The 12,495-nt window shown below is 47.5% G+C and overlaps 2 protein-coding genes across 6 annotated transcripts in view; both read left to right on the top strand.

Moving 5' to 3' along the window:
• The window catches only part of Fbxo16 (F-box protein 16), a 91,677-nt gene extending 82,374 nt beyond the window's left edge, over positions 1 to 9,303 (top strand). The window contains exon 9 of the mRNA XM_052732930.1: positions 9,184 to 9,303. The gene's annotated coding sequence lies outside the window, so the exon portion shown is untranslated. The remainder of the gene's footprint in view (positions 1 to 9,183) is intronic.
• Znf395 (zinc finger protein 395) overlaps positions 1 to 12,495 on the top strand; it is an 83,430-nt gene that overhangs the window by 29,746 nt on the left and 41,189 nt on the right. Inside the window, exon 1 of one of the 5 annotated variants that reach the window (XM_052732925.1) lies at positions 11,081 to 11,356. The exons of 2 other annotated variants lie outside the window; for them this stretch is intronic. The gene's annotated coding sequence lies outside the window, so the exon portion shown is untranslated. Of the gene's footprint in view, positions 1 to 11,080; positions 11,357 to 12,495 lie in introns of those variants that run through there. 2 more of the 5 variants (XM_052732923.1, XM_052732924.1) reach the window with 2 other exon arrangements.

Below are 12,495 nucleotides of genomic sequence, written 5' to 3'. Positions count from 1 at the left end.
TACTAAGATAGAGCAAACAGACATGAGAAATTTGGAAAACTCAATCATTACAAGGTTGTTTAAACTTGGGCTCTCAGGGGCTGGGGATGGGTCTGGCTCCATGTTAGAGTACTTGACCAGCATGTGCAAGGCCCTGAATGCAATCCCTGGCACATTAAATTTCTCAGTAAAGCCAGCAAGTTTGCGTTTTTTTTGCTTAAGCTAGCATAAACCGAGTTCCTCTTACTTATCTCTAAAAAGAAGTCTGACTAATAAGTTTGGCACGGAGTTTATTTTTCCCTCCGAGAATAATGGAAGTTGGGTGCCGGCCACAACTATCACTTCTTAAGTGTTCTACTTCCCGTAATGAGTCATGCCAAGTGTGTGTGTCCCATGGATGTGGGTTAGACAGAAAGGAGCAAGTCCAATCCTTCAGCATTACTGCCGTTGCAAACAGGACACACTTTAACAAGCCCAAATTAAGGTTTACATAGATAACACTTAACCCTGGGATCCTGCAATTGTCTGAATTGTGAATATACTATAGACTGAGATTCTAGACTTTTTTCATTTATGTATTTTGTTTGTTTTTGTTTTTGTTTCTCTCTGCAGCCCTGGCTGTCCTGGAACTCACTCTGTAGACCAGGCTGGACTCGAACTCAGCGATCTGCTTGCCTCTGCCTCCTGAGTGCTGGGATGAAATTATGTATTTTTTAAAGAGTCTTGCTAAATAGCTCAGTCTGATGCTGACCTGCAATGCATGACCTTCCACCTCAGCTTCCCCAGGGTTGGGATTACAGACACATGCCACCACTCCTTGCTAAGACTGCTAAGGCCAAGTTTATTAATTGATTACATCCATCATTCATCTTATTTGATTGACACAGCCTCTCATGTATCTCAGGTTGACCTTGAACTGGATTCATGGCCATAGATGATGACCTGCTTCCATCTCCCATGTGCCATGGGCGAGCACCATCTTAGTTGGTTCTGTGGCATTGGAGCTCAAACCCAGGGCTTCATGGATGCTAGGCAAGCACTTGGCTAACTGAGCTCTGTCTCCAGTCAAAGATAGATTTGTGAGATGAGACTACTTGGTTTTTAAGGACATAAAAAAAAAAAAAAGACAGAGAGGAAGGGAGGGAGGGAGGGAGGGAGAGAGGGAGGGAGGGAGGGAGGAAGTCTGATAACAATTATTAGTTGGTTATAGCTGAAGGATAGATAGAAGCATGGACATTTGTAATCACTAAATCTTAGACACCAAGAGTCCCTGATGTGTTGTTCTTGTTCCTGAATAGTTCCAGTGAGGAAGAGCTGGGCAGGCCACCAAGGAAAAGGGTGTCAGTGATCCATAAAGAGCATAGATAGAGGATAGTCTTTTCCATATCCTTTGTCAGCAATGGCCATTCTGAGGGCCGGTGGGGAGAAGGGGGCTGTGTGTACTCCTTGGAAACCCACTAATCTGCTATGGGCATGAAAGTTTACAAGAGAAAACAAAGCTGAAATGGTGACTTTAGAGAGATGGCTCCGTGGTCACGAGTGCTTATTGTCTTGCAAAGGACAGGGGTTCGGTTTCTAGTACCTGCATGGTGGTTCACAACCAGCCAAAACCTCAGTGCCAGAGCATGTGACACCCGTGGTGTACACACACACACACACACAGGCATGCAGTCAAAATGGTCGGACACATAAATAAATAAATAAACAAACAAATAATAAATCTAAAATTAATGAATTAATTTGAACACCTGAGATGTCTAAAATACTAAGCCCTGTCTACTCCTTGACTCCTCTGGGGGAGAAGCCTCCTCCGCCTGGTGAGAGTAGGTCCCTGAAAAAGCTTCTCTGCACAAGGCAGGTTGTCCCTGGAGGAGATGGGGGGAGGGGGGCAAGTGAGCAGAGAAAGGCCTAGGACAGCAGGAGAGAGAAAGGAAGAGAGGCGGAGAGAAGCAGCAGATGTGGGGATTTCGTTTTGTGGAGAGGAATCTGGAAAGAGGGTTTTTGGAAGCGTTGTTTCGTGTTGTGCAATAGAATTGCTCCTTGGCTTCTTCCCATCAAGGAGTCAACAGAGAAGCCAGGATGTAGCTTTCTCAGTGGAGCTCCTGCCTAATTGGCACTAAGCCCCGGGTTCTAGCTCTAGGCCTGCATAAGCCAGGTGTGATGTTGCATGTCTGTAATCTCAGCATTCTGCAAAGTGGAGGCAGGAGGAAGGAACAGAGGTTCAAAGCCATCCTTGGTTACATAGGGAGTTGAAAGACAACCATGAGAATAGATGAGACTTTGTATTGGGGTGGGGAGTAACGGGTGGGCACGATGGATCAGCAAATAAAAGCACTTGCCCAGCAAGTCTGACAACCCCGGGGTAGAAGGAGAGAACTGATTTGTGAGAGTTGAACTCTGGCCTGCACACTCATGTGGTGGTACATGTGTGCATGCCTGAACACACACACATGCACACACACAGTAACAAATACAGATTGAAAAAGAGGATGCAAAAGTGTTATCTTACGGTCTTTTAAAGAAGGCCTCACATATTTATTATTGAGCCAACCGATTAGAGTAGATCAAAGAAAAAGAAACATCAGGTTCCCAAACTCACTCTGTAGCCCAGGCTGGCCTCAAACTCACAGAGATCCGCCTGCCTCTGCCTCCCAAGTGCTGAGATTAAAGGCGTGTGCCACCACCCAGCTCCAGAAACTTCGTGAGAGAAACCTGGGACTAGTCCAATGGGGTCAGGTGTATACCATGATGGTGGGAAAATGAAGAACAGTAAAGTGCTCTGAGCTGCAGCGTCATCCCTCCAGCTCCAGAAGACGATGATCCTGTGCCAGGAGAGTTATGCTCTACCACGCCGAGATACATAGGAAGACATTAATAACTTGAAGTTACTTAGTGGTGGGTTTGCTCATTGGAAATGGGCTAGCTAATGCTAAAGTATATACTAGTCATTTCCTGGCTTTTAGTATTTGTTGTAAACTAGTTGGCTAGTGAGCCTTAGAGGTTGACTTTGGGTGACTAGCTTTGGTCATGAGGTAAGTAGGACCTACAATAGGAAATATGAGAGGGATAACACCCTCCAACCATCTGGAATGGACTAAAGTCCTCACCCTTACCCTGAAGTGCTAAAGCAGAGAATACTTCCTTATTAGCCATTGCTCTTGTTCCCCAGGAGGCACTGAGGCAGTTCATTATGCCCTGAGAGAGGGAGGTTTGGGATTTGGTAAATCAACAGTTTATAAGTGAGAACATTGTGAGATTGGCCATGCTGGAGACAAGCTCTGGAAAATCAGAGTGCTCCCAGGTGGATAATACGAATGGGTAATTGAATAGGACTTTAATAATTCATAGGGCCTCTATCTCAATGTATTAGAAGGTTTACTAAAGCAGGATGTGGTTTAATGTCTAATGAATTACAGTTTAAGAGAATCAGTGTGGTGATAGCTATCTTAGGAGGCTAAGACAGCTTTCTGGGAAAGTGTTTGACTCTCAAAAACAAAGAAACAAACAAACAGGCTGGAGAGATGGTTCAGTGGTTAAGAGTGCTTATTACTTTTCTAGATGATCTGAGTTTAGTTCTCAACATCCATGTTGGGCAGCTCATAACTACCTGTAACTCCAGCTCCAAGGGACCTGACGCCCTCTTCTGGCCTCTAAGGGTACTGCACACACACACACACACACACACACACACACACACACACACACACACTTTAAAATAAAATCTTTAAACCTAAAGTAAGACCCAGTTTTCTTACCTAAATTTTGAGTTTAAGCATAAACACTGTTGTCTAAAACTTAGATTCTCCTCGAATGCAATTTTTAAAGATTAAATAATTTATTGGAAAAAGTTTCTACCCTTTTTGTAGATCAGGATAAATTTCTTCAGGGGAGACTCCACCCCTTAAAGGTTCTTCCACCTCTTATTATTGTCAAACCGGGAACTTAGCTCTAGCACACTGGGGTTGGGAGACAAACCACTTCCAAAAACAACGCAGCCACCTTAAAAATAAAACAAAACAAAAAACTAATTAACCTTGTATGTGTGTTCCTGCGTGTGAACACATGGCATGGCCTGTTAGTGGAAGTCAGAGGACAATTTGCTGGAGTCATTTCTCTTATATCCCATTATTTGGGTTCCAAGGATTAAATTCGAGGTCACCAGGATTGGCAGTAAGTGCCTCTACCTGCCAAACCATCTTGGCCTAGGCATCTTGTTTTATGTTGTGATACCTTACACAGCTCTGACTTATTTCCCTTGGGGGTGGGAAAAGCTGCCCTAGGCCTCACTAAGGTCTTCTATGAGAAGACTCTTCCTGCAGGGGTTATAACAGAGAAGCCCCTGGTGACACTGGGAAGTACACAGTGGCATTCATTAAGTTGAATTCAATCAGTGTTTTTGTTACTTGTAACATGCCTGTGTCTGGGAGGCTCCAGGGTGACAGCCGTCCAGATAGCCAGAAGGCTGTTGGTCTTCTCTACTTCCCTAGGGACTTGATGTGCCTGGGAGCCACAGTTCAGCCACCTTCAAAACAGTCCTGTTCTGGATCTTATCACTGTGCTTCAAGTGCCGAGATAAACAGACCTTCCACTTTCCATCTCTGTTTTCTGCCCTCACTAGAAAGCAGGCAGGGTTGTCCAGAATGAATTTCCTGTGTCATAGAAACCGCAGAAGCATAAAATGACAAAACCATATGTGCATATATATCTTGCCTGGGCTTACACATCCTCTTCTACCCAGAGTTCTTAGGCCTTGTGTTCATTTTTTTTTTTTTTTTTCCTCCTTCAGTGAGTACGGATTCTTGCTGAGATCCGGTTGCGAAGATTAGAGGAAGTAGGCATAGAGCTGAGAGTTTGTGCCCCGGAGTGTCTCCAGCTGTCTACATGTGTGGGAGTTTGTCTGAGTGAAAGTGTATTGCACAGATCTAAGCCAGGTACTTCAGGGATACCCTGAAGCTTTGAACAACCTCACAACCTATCAATCCTCCAGCCATGGAATGCGAAACCTACTTCCTCCAGAAAAGCCTTAGGACAAGTAGATCAGAGAGAACTGCCATTTGCCCCAGGTGCATTTGCAAGCCGCTCTCTCTTTAGAATTTCTGACTCTTGCACTTCTTAGAGTGAGAAATGTTTGGGATAGGTGCGGGGCCTTTTTTTTTTTTTTTTTTGTCCTCTAAGATACATTGTGACTTTTCTCTGCTAGAGAAAAGCACCGAAAAATGCTGCAATTGCAAAAATAGCCTATTCTTCTTTCCATCTGAAACTCACAGCCTGGTTTTGAACGGACCGCAAAGGAAGCTGTGTTAGAAGTGCATATTGAAGAGGCAGTAGTGGCTCCTACTTTGACTAAATAAGAATCGAAGCCCAAAAAACTGAGCTGATAGATGCTCTGCTTTACGGTAGCTAAATTCTGGAGGGTGTTCAGGAAGTCAAAGTTGTAGATGGGCTTGACTCATGAGTCCCCTGCCATACACTTTTTTTTTCTTTTTCATGTGTGTGTATGTGTGTGCGAAGTGCCCATGTGTATATGTACATTTATATGTGTTTTGGTACATGTGTGCACATGAATACATATGTATGTGTGTGGACATGGGTATGGAGGCCTGAGGTTGAGGTTGGGTTGATCAGGAATCATCTCCCCTCTCTCTTCCACTTTGTTCACTGAGGGAAGGTCTCTCAATCAAACTCAGAACTAGCCAATATAGCTAGTATTGCAAGCTTTCTTGCTCTGGGAAATCTGTTGCAAACTTCAGAGGCTGGAATTACGGGCAGGCCACCAATTCTACCTGGCATTTACATAGGTGCTGGGCATCTAGACTCTAGCCTGCATGCTTGCTGAGCCTGTGTTTTAACTACTGAACCACCTCCCCAGCCCATGAGTACCTTTTTGATGGACTAACCAGATCCTTGATTTCTGATTATTTAATGGGTATCTACAAAATGCTGAACACTGTCCTAGAAGCTGAGGACATAGCACAAATAAAATCTTTGTTCTCACTGAAGTTGTAGCCAAGCAGATGGAGACAGATTGTCAGTGGTAATGAGTGCAAAGACTAGAGATTACTCCTCGGTAAAGGGATGGGGTGGTGGTGGGTGGAGTTTTAGATATGTTGGAAGGAAAATGTCTCATGCGTGTGAGCAGAGATGTAGTTAAATACTAGATGTCTAGAGGAAGATCATTCTAGAGTCTAAATAAGCAGTCTCAGAAAGGCCAAGGTGGGGGCTGATTTGAGAAACAGCAAGGGGCCAATGTTATTGGGTAGGCCAGAACTCCTTGGGGCCAAGATCACATGGCCTTGTAGTGAGTGGATGGAGGAGGCCTTGGAGGTTTTGAGCAGAAGAGTGACATGATCTGAAGGATCTTCGTACTTTCTGGGGTGTTGCATAGACTATGGAGAGGCAACAGAGACAGGAGGGAGGCAGGAAGTAGAGATGGTGGCTGGTTCAGGGAAGCGTACTGGAAATAGGACATTAGGCAGATAGTAACGACAGATTGTTTTAAAAAATGTATTACAGAGTTTGAGATAGGAAAGAAGGGAGGGAGGGAGGGAGGAAGGGAGAAAGGGAGGAAGAGAAGAAGGAAGGAAGGAATGGAGGAAGGGAGGAAGAGAAGAAGGAAGGAAGGAATGGAGGAAGGGAGGAAGAGAAGAAGGAAGGAAAGAATGGAGGAAGGGATGAAGGGAGGAAGAAAATTAGTTAAGGATGTTTCCAAGGATGTGTGCTCTGGGAAGAGAACTAGAAGAATGTTGTCCTTTACTGAGCTGGGAGGGAGCAAATTTGTCAAGGGCCATCAGAAGTCTGTTTTTGGACATCGAACCCTGGAGGTTTAGTGTTGGGATGCCAATCAGAAAATTGGTGATACGAGTTTGGTGTTCATAGCCGGGCAGTGGTGGCATATGCCTTTAATCCCAGCACTCGGGAGGCAGAGCCAGGCAGATCTCTGTGAGTTCGAAGCCAGCCTGGTCTACAAAGCAAGTTCCAGGATAGGCACCAAAACTACACAGAGAAACCCTGTCTCGAAAAAACAAAAACAAAAACAAACAAACAAACAAAAGCCAGGAACCCACACATTTAAAGCATGCTTTGAACTGAGGGTCACTTGGACAATAGAACACTGCTACTCTTCCCCCAGATCCAGTCAGCAGTTCATTCATCAACCAATGTTTAAGGTACTGTGCTGTATTGGACATAAGGCAGAGCTGTATTATGTATTGGACATAAGACATCATGGACAACGAGACTGGCCTGCAAATCTTTAGTCTTGTAGGAGATTAAGATGAAAGAATGTAGATTTCAGCACAGTGAGGATGGAGGAAGTTGAGGGTGTGGGGACCACGGGAGAGAGGCACCTCATCTTGTCTCAGAAGCCGGAGAAAGCATCTTAGGGAACATGCTCCCCTAACTTTCCTGCTTAGGGGTGAGTACGGAGGGCCATGTAGACCAGAGAATGGAGACAGTGTTTTAAGCATAGATTGCAGCAGAGGACATAGGAAGGCATGCATTCTGGTGAGCGGCTGAGGGTGTCTGGGGTGCGGCATGAATGAGGTAGACAGACCCACAGAGAGAGGCAGGTGGACGCTGGAGGCTCACCAGGAAGGCTTCTACGGGCAGTGCTGGGACTGTATTAGAAAAGCTACAGGCAGCCTCTGGGGAGCTTTAGGTAGAGGAAAGAGGCCAGGGGAAGGGTAGGCTGGAGAAGCCACACCTATAAGCAGAAGCATCAAGAGTCTGAGGAAGGTGGACATTTCGGACTTAGACTGTGTCCCTACAATACTAGGTAGGGGAGAGGAAGAAGCAGGCTGGGCGTGCTTTGCTTAATCTCAACGGACGGGAGATACTTTAATGGAAAGGGGGTACAAGGTGCTAGCATTTTAGTAGGGAGCCAGGGTGGGAGAGAAAGGAAGACGGACAGGCTGAAGATGAGACAGCCCCCAGGAAGGGCAAGCCCTTTAACATGGAGGAAACAGGCAGGGGAACAGAACTACAACAAATTCAAAATGACAGTCTTTCCAAGCACACTCTGCTCGGCATGTTGTGTGTTGTGAGTATTCAGGGCCAGCGGTTGGCTTCTGAGGGAAGGTTCTTCATGCTGGGTGTCCGTGGTTTGGACCAGGTCTTTGTGAATGGATATTCTGAGTTGGGGCTAATGTGCAGAACTCTGGAATGTACATCCTACTGCCTGCAGTTAAAAAAAAAAAAAAGGGATTTGCATCTAACATATGCTGGGAGAGGACATATGTCCCTGAACAGTCTGATTCCAAGAAGAGATTTCAACCAGAACAAGCTATGGGCTCTGTTCATATTCAGAGAGGATGGGCTTGCTGTGCACACAGTGGGGGCCTATGTTTTGTCAACTGAATGAACATTTCAGCTTTATCTAAACTCAGTCATTTTAGGAAGCAGGGAGCGTATGTTTGGTTAAAAGTTTATGTGAAATAGTTTAAGAAAAACAAAGTCAGTCTGGGTATTTAGACCAGGTGGTAGAACGCTTGCCTAGCAGGCACAAAGCCCCAGGTTCAATCTCCAGTATTGCAAAAATAAATTAGTAAGTAAATAGCCAGTAATCATGGTACATACCTTGTAATCCCAGCACCGAGGATGCAGAGGCAGGTGGATTTCTTTGAGTTCAAGGCCAGTCAGGGCTATACAGAGACCTTGTTTTTTTTTTTGTTGTTGTTGTTTGTTTTGTTTTTTAAGTAAATAAATAAAAATTATAAAAAAAAAAGAAAAATAGGGCAGGAGATGTAGCCCAGTTGACAGAGTGATTGCCTGGTATGCCTGAAGTCATACATCTGGTCCCCAGTGTGACATAAATGGTGTGTATTGGCACATGCCTGTGACCCCAGCCCTTGGGAAGTGGAAGAAAGAGAATCAGAAGTTTCTTCTTAGCAATCTAACAAGTTCAAGGTAGGCCTGGGCTACAGGACCCCTATCTTAAAAAACACAATAAAACAAAGCCCAAAGCCAGACACTCTCATCCTTTTACCAGGCTTAGCAGTCTAAATCCCGTGGTGCAGCTCATATTCTGGCTGGGGACCTACTCTGTGCATGAAACTTTCATTTAGCTCAACAAGCATTTCTGGAGTTCTGGGTTTTACTATGAAGACTCATTTCCTTTCCTCTCAGACACCTTCGTCCCTGGACTGCAATTAACACTTAATTATTGTGTTTTTTTTTTTTTTTTTTGTATTGCTCCTCAATTGTTAGTGAACAGCAGTCTGCTCCCAAGGAGGCCAAGTGTTCATCATTGGGGCAGGGACTACATTGCAAACTTCAGGTTGATCAAGAAAGACATGAGAGGGGTGAATATACAGAAGCGTTTGAGGACAACTGGAAACAAGAACAAAAAACCATGCATGAACTGTATGTTCCTTTACTAATAAAATATACAACTGCAACCTACGTTTTCATGTTAAGGGAAGGCTTTGTGTATTAAAGTCACTGCTGTGAGTCCTTACAATGCTTTGTTCTTAATTCGAAACAGAACTCTTTCCTGAGGTTGAGAATTAAAAGGGAGAAGCAGTCTTGGGTGAATCACACCCTAGCAGGATTGTCCTAGAGCACGCAGTACAGGCAGCGTTTTAGACTAGTTAATTCATCCATATGGGGCTGTCTTGTACACAGCAGGATACTGGTGGCATCCTTGACCTTCAGCAGCTTAGATGTCAATAGGGAACAGCCCTCACCTAACACCAATGACAAATGTCTCCAGAAATTATCAAGTGTTCCAGGAGACAAAAATCACCCCTAATAGTGAACCATCTCCCATGAGAATTTTGATTCCAGTTGGATAATTTTATTTCAACAAGTAGTTGGAGGCAGGGGAAGGGACACACTATTTTTTTTAAATTTTAATTTATTTATTGTGTGTGTGCAGGTCTAAGGATAACTTGCTGGAGTTGATTCTCTCTGCCACCCTGTGCATGCTGGGGGCTCTAACTGGGGACATCAGGTTTGGCCACAAGCACTGTTACCCACTGAGCCGACTTGCCAGTCCCCAGGATGTACTATTTTTTTTATTTGCTGTGAGCTAGGCACCATCTCCAGTTTGATTTTATAGATCAAAAAGCTGATGTTCAAAGTTAACCTGTTGAAGATGCCAGTGCTCGTTCAGCACTTGAAACAGGATCACACATGACTCCCCAAACTTGACCAACACTCCACTGCCTCCTAGAAAGGCAGCAAGCTCCAAACTGGAGGTGAACTGCAACTTCAAAATATTCTAAAACTTTCTTTTTTGAGAAGGGAGTGGACTATGACTCTTTTACTCATTAAATTTGTTTGATTGTAAGCGCGCGCGCGCGCGCGCGCGCACACACACACACACACACACACACACACACACACACACACACGCACACATATGCACACGCGCACGCACGCCCCTCTCCACCGTCCTTGGCCTTATCTAGGAAAAACACAGTACTACACAATGGAACAGCTTCGATTCTCCCTGTTACAAATTATCCAAAAGCCCGAGCCTAACGGTGCCAAAAAGCAACCAGTATTGTTTACACAAGGGTTGAAGGCTAATAGTTAACTTTCTCCCATTTAATTCTAGAAACAGTAAACACCGCCTCGCGTTACAACTACAAACGAATAAATGTCATAAAACCGGGGAAGAAAACTCTTGGTCCAAAGCAAAATGGAAAGGTTGGGTTTTCAAGCGCTTCCGCCCTCGCGCGCCGCCCCCGGCTACCCGGCCTCGGGTCCCTGTCGCCCTAGCCAAACTCCTGTCCCTGGCGCCCAGAGCTTCTGGCTTCCTTTCCCGCCCTGGGGCGCGCTGGAAAAACAACAGCCAGAAACTTTGGCTGGGTTTGCAGTTCAGTGAGGAGAAAAAAAAAGCCAAAAAAAAAAAAAAAAAAAAAGGAGGGGGGGAGCAGATACTCTAGTTCGGTTCCGGACCGAGCTGAACGTTCCGATTTAGAGGTGGGGGCTGGGGGAGGGGGGGGGGGTCAGAACTCGGTCAGGTTCAAGTGCGCATGTGTGAGAGGAGGCCGCTCCAGCATTTATTGAGCGCCCACTGTGTACCGCCAGCTAGGGGGTGTGCGGAGCGCGCGCGCGCGCGGCCGGGGCTGGGGGCGCGCGGGCCGTGCGCGCGCGTGGCCGGGGGTGTGTCCCCGCGTCTAGCTGGCTGGCTCGCGGGCCGACTGGCTGCGAGCGGCTCGGTGCGCTCCCTTCCCGGGCGGGGGAATCCGGGCCGGGTTGTGGCCGCGGCCGCGTACGTGAGCGCAGTGTCCCGGAGAGGGAGGGCAGGCCGGCCAGGTGGGCGCGAAGGCGGCGACGGCGGGAGGCGGCGCAGTGCAGGGGCCGCGCCGGTGGCGGGCAGGGCCGCGGCCGCTGCAGGGAGCCGAGCTGTCCGGGCCAGTGGCCGGCCGAGGTGAGCTGCGCGCGGGACCTCGCGGGGGCTGCAGCCCGGGATTGGGGACGGCATCGGGCGGGGGGGGGGGGGGGGAGGAGCGGGGTGGGCAGGAGGCTCGCGCGGCCCGGGCGGGACCAGGGCTGCTGCGGCGGTGGCGGGGTGGCCCGGTGGGGGTGGCCGCTCGCTTTCTCGCGCGTCGCCTTGTTTATGTCGCGGGTCCTTCGGCCGGATCTCCCTCCCAACTTTGAGCAGTGGCCGGGAGTGGCCTCGCGGGCCCACACTGACCTGTTAACCTGCCCACTTTCCGACTGGGCCGTCAGCCCGGCGCTCCGCGCGCCCCTGCCCTCTCCAGACCCAGAGAGCGCGGTGCTGCGGGACTGGCCTCGCGACACACCCTCTCTCAACCCCCTTCTTGCGGCCCCCTTCGCCGCCCCCTTGGCTCTAAGGCCGCCTCCCTGGCCGTGGCACTCTGGGCCTCTGGAGTGGCCGATGGGGGCCTAGAAAGGGAGTTTGTCATGGGCAGACAATTCCGAGGCAGGGTTGTTCCCTTCCTGCCTGGGAGTGAAGGCTCTGCGCCCTCACTTTAGGGCCCACTTGGAGGTCTAAAGAGACCCACCTGCCAGCAATCCTGCGTAAGCCCTGTTTTCCATCCCTCCCTTTCCTGTGGTTCTGGAGGACTTCCACTAGGCATGGGTTCCCATGATGCCAGGCCATGGCACAGGGGCTATCTACAGTCCTTCACTGCTTTCTTGACTCTCCCTTAAGAGAAGGGTTTAAAGTGGGGCAGTTGGCTTCAAAGTGAGCGATCAACAGGTATTGTAGCCTGGGGACACCCTTCTAAGGGGCTGTGTAAACAGAGGTTCTTGCTTCGGAAGAATGGAGCAGAAGGAAATTGGTTAACCCACAGGTACCTCTGAGAACTTACTCTGTTCTCTTCCCACTGCCAAGCTTTCTGGGTGATGCTTAGAGGCACGTGAAAAGTAGAAGGTCTTAGGAAGCTGCAAGACTAGAGATATGATTTAAGAGCTCAAGTTTAAATTAATGTGCTGTGGCTTCGAAGTTAATGTAAACGTTGGGGCACAGGAAACATGGCAGTTAAAAGTGGGGAGGGGCACTCAGCACTCATTTTGGAATAATTTCCACCTGTGGACAATTCC

This window comes from Peromyscus californicus, unplaced genomic scaffold, assembly GCF_007827085.1.
Source record: "Peromyscus californicus insignis strain IS unplaced genomic scaffold, ASM782708v3 Scaffold_12__1_contigs__length_115047231, whole genome shotgun sequence".
Classification (NCBI taxonomy): Eukaryota; Metazoa; Chordata; class Mammalia; order Rodentia; family Cricetidae; genus Peromyscus; species Peromyscus californicus.
Note: the sequence above shows the minus strand (reverse complement) of the source record. Positions and strands in the feature narration are given on the sequence as shown.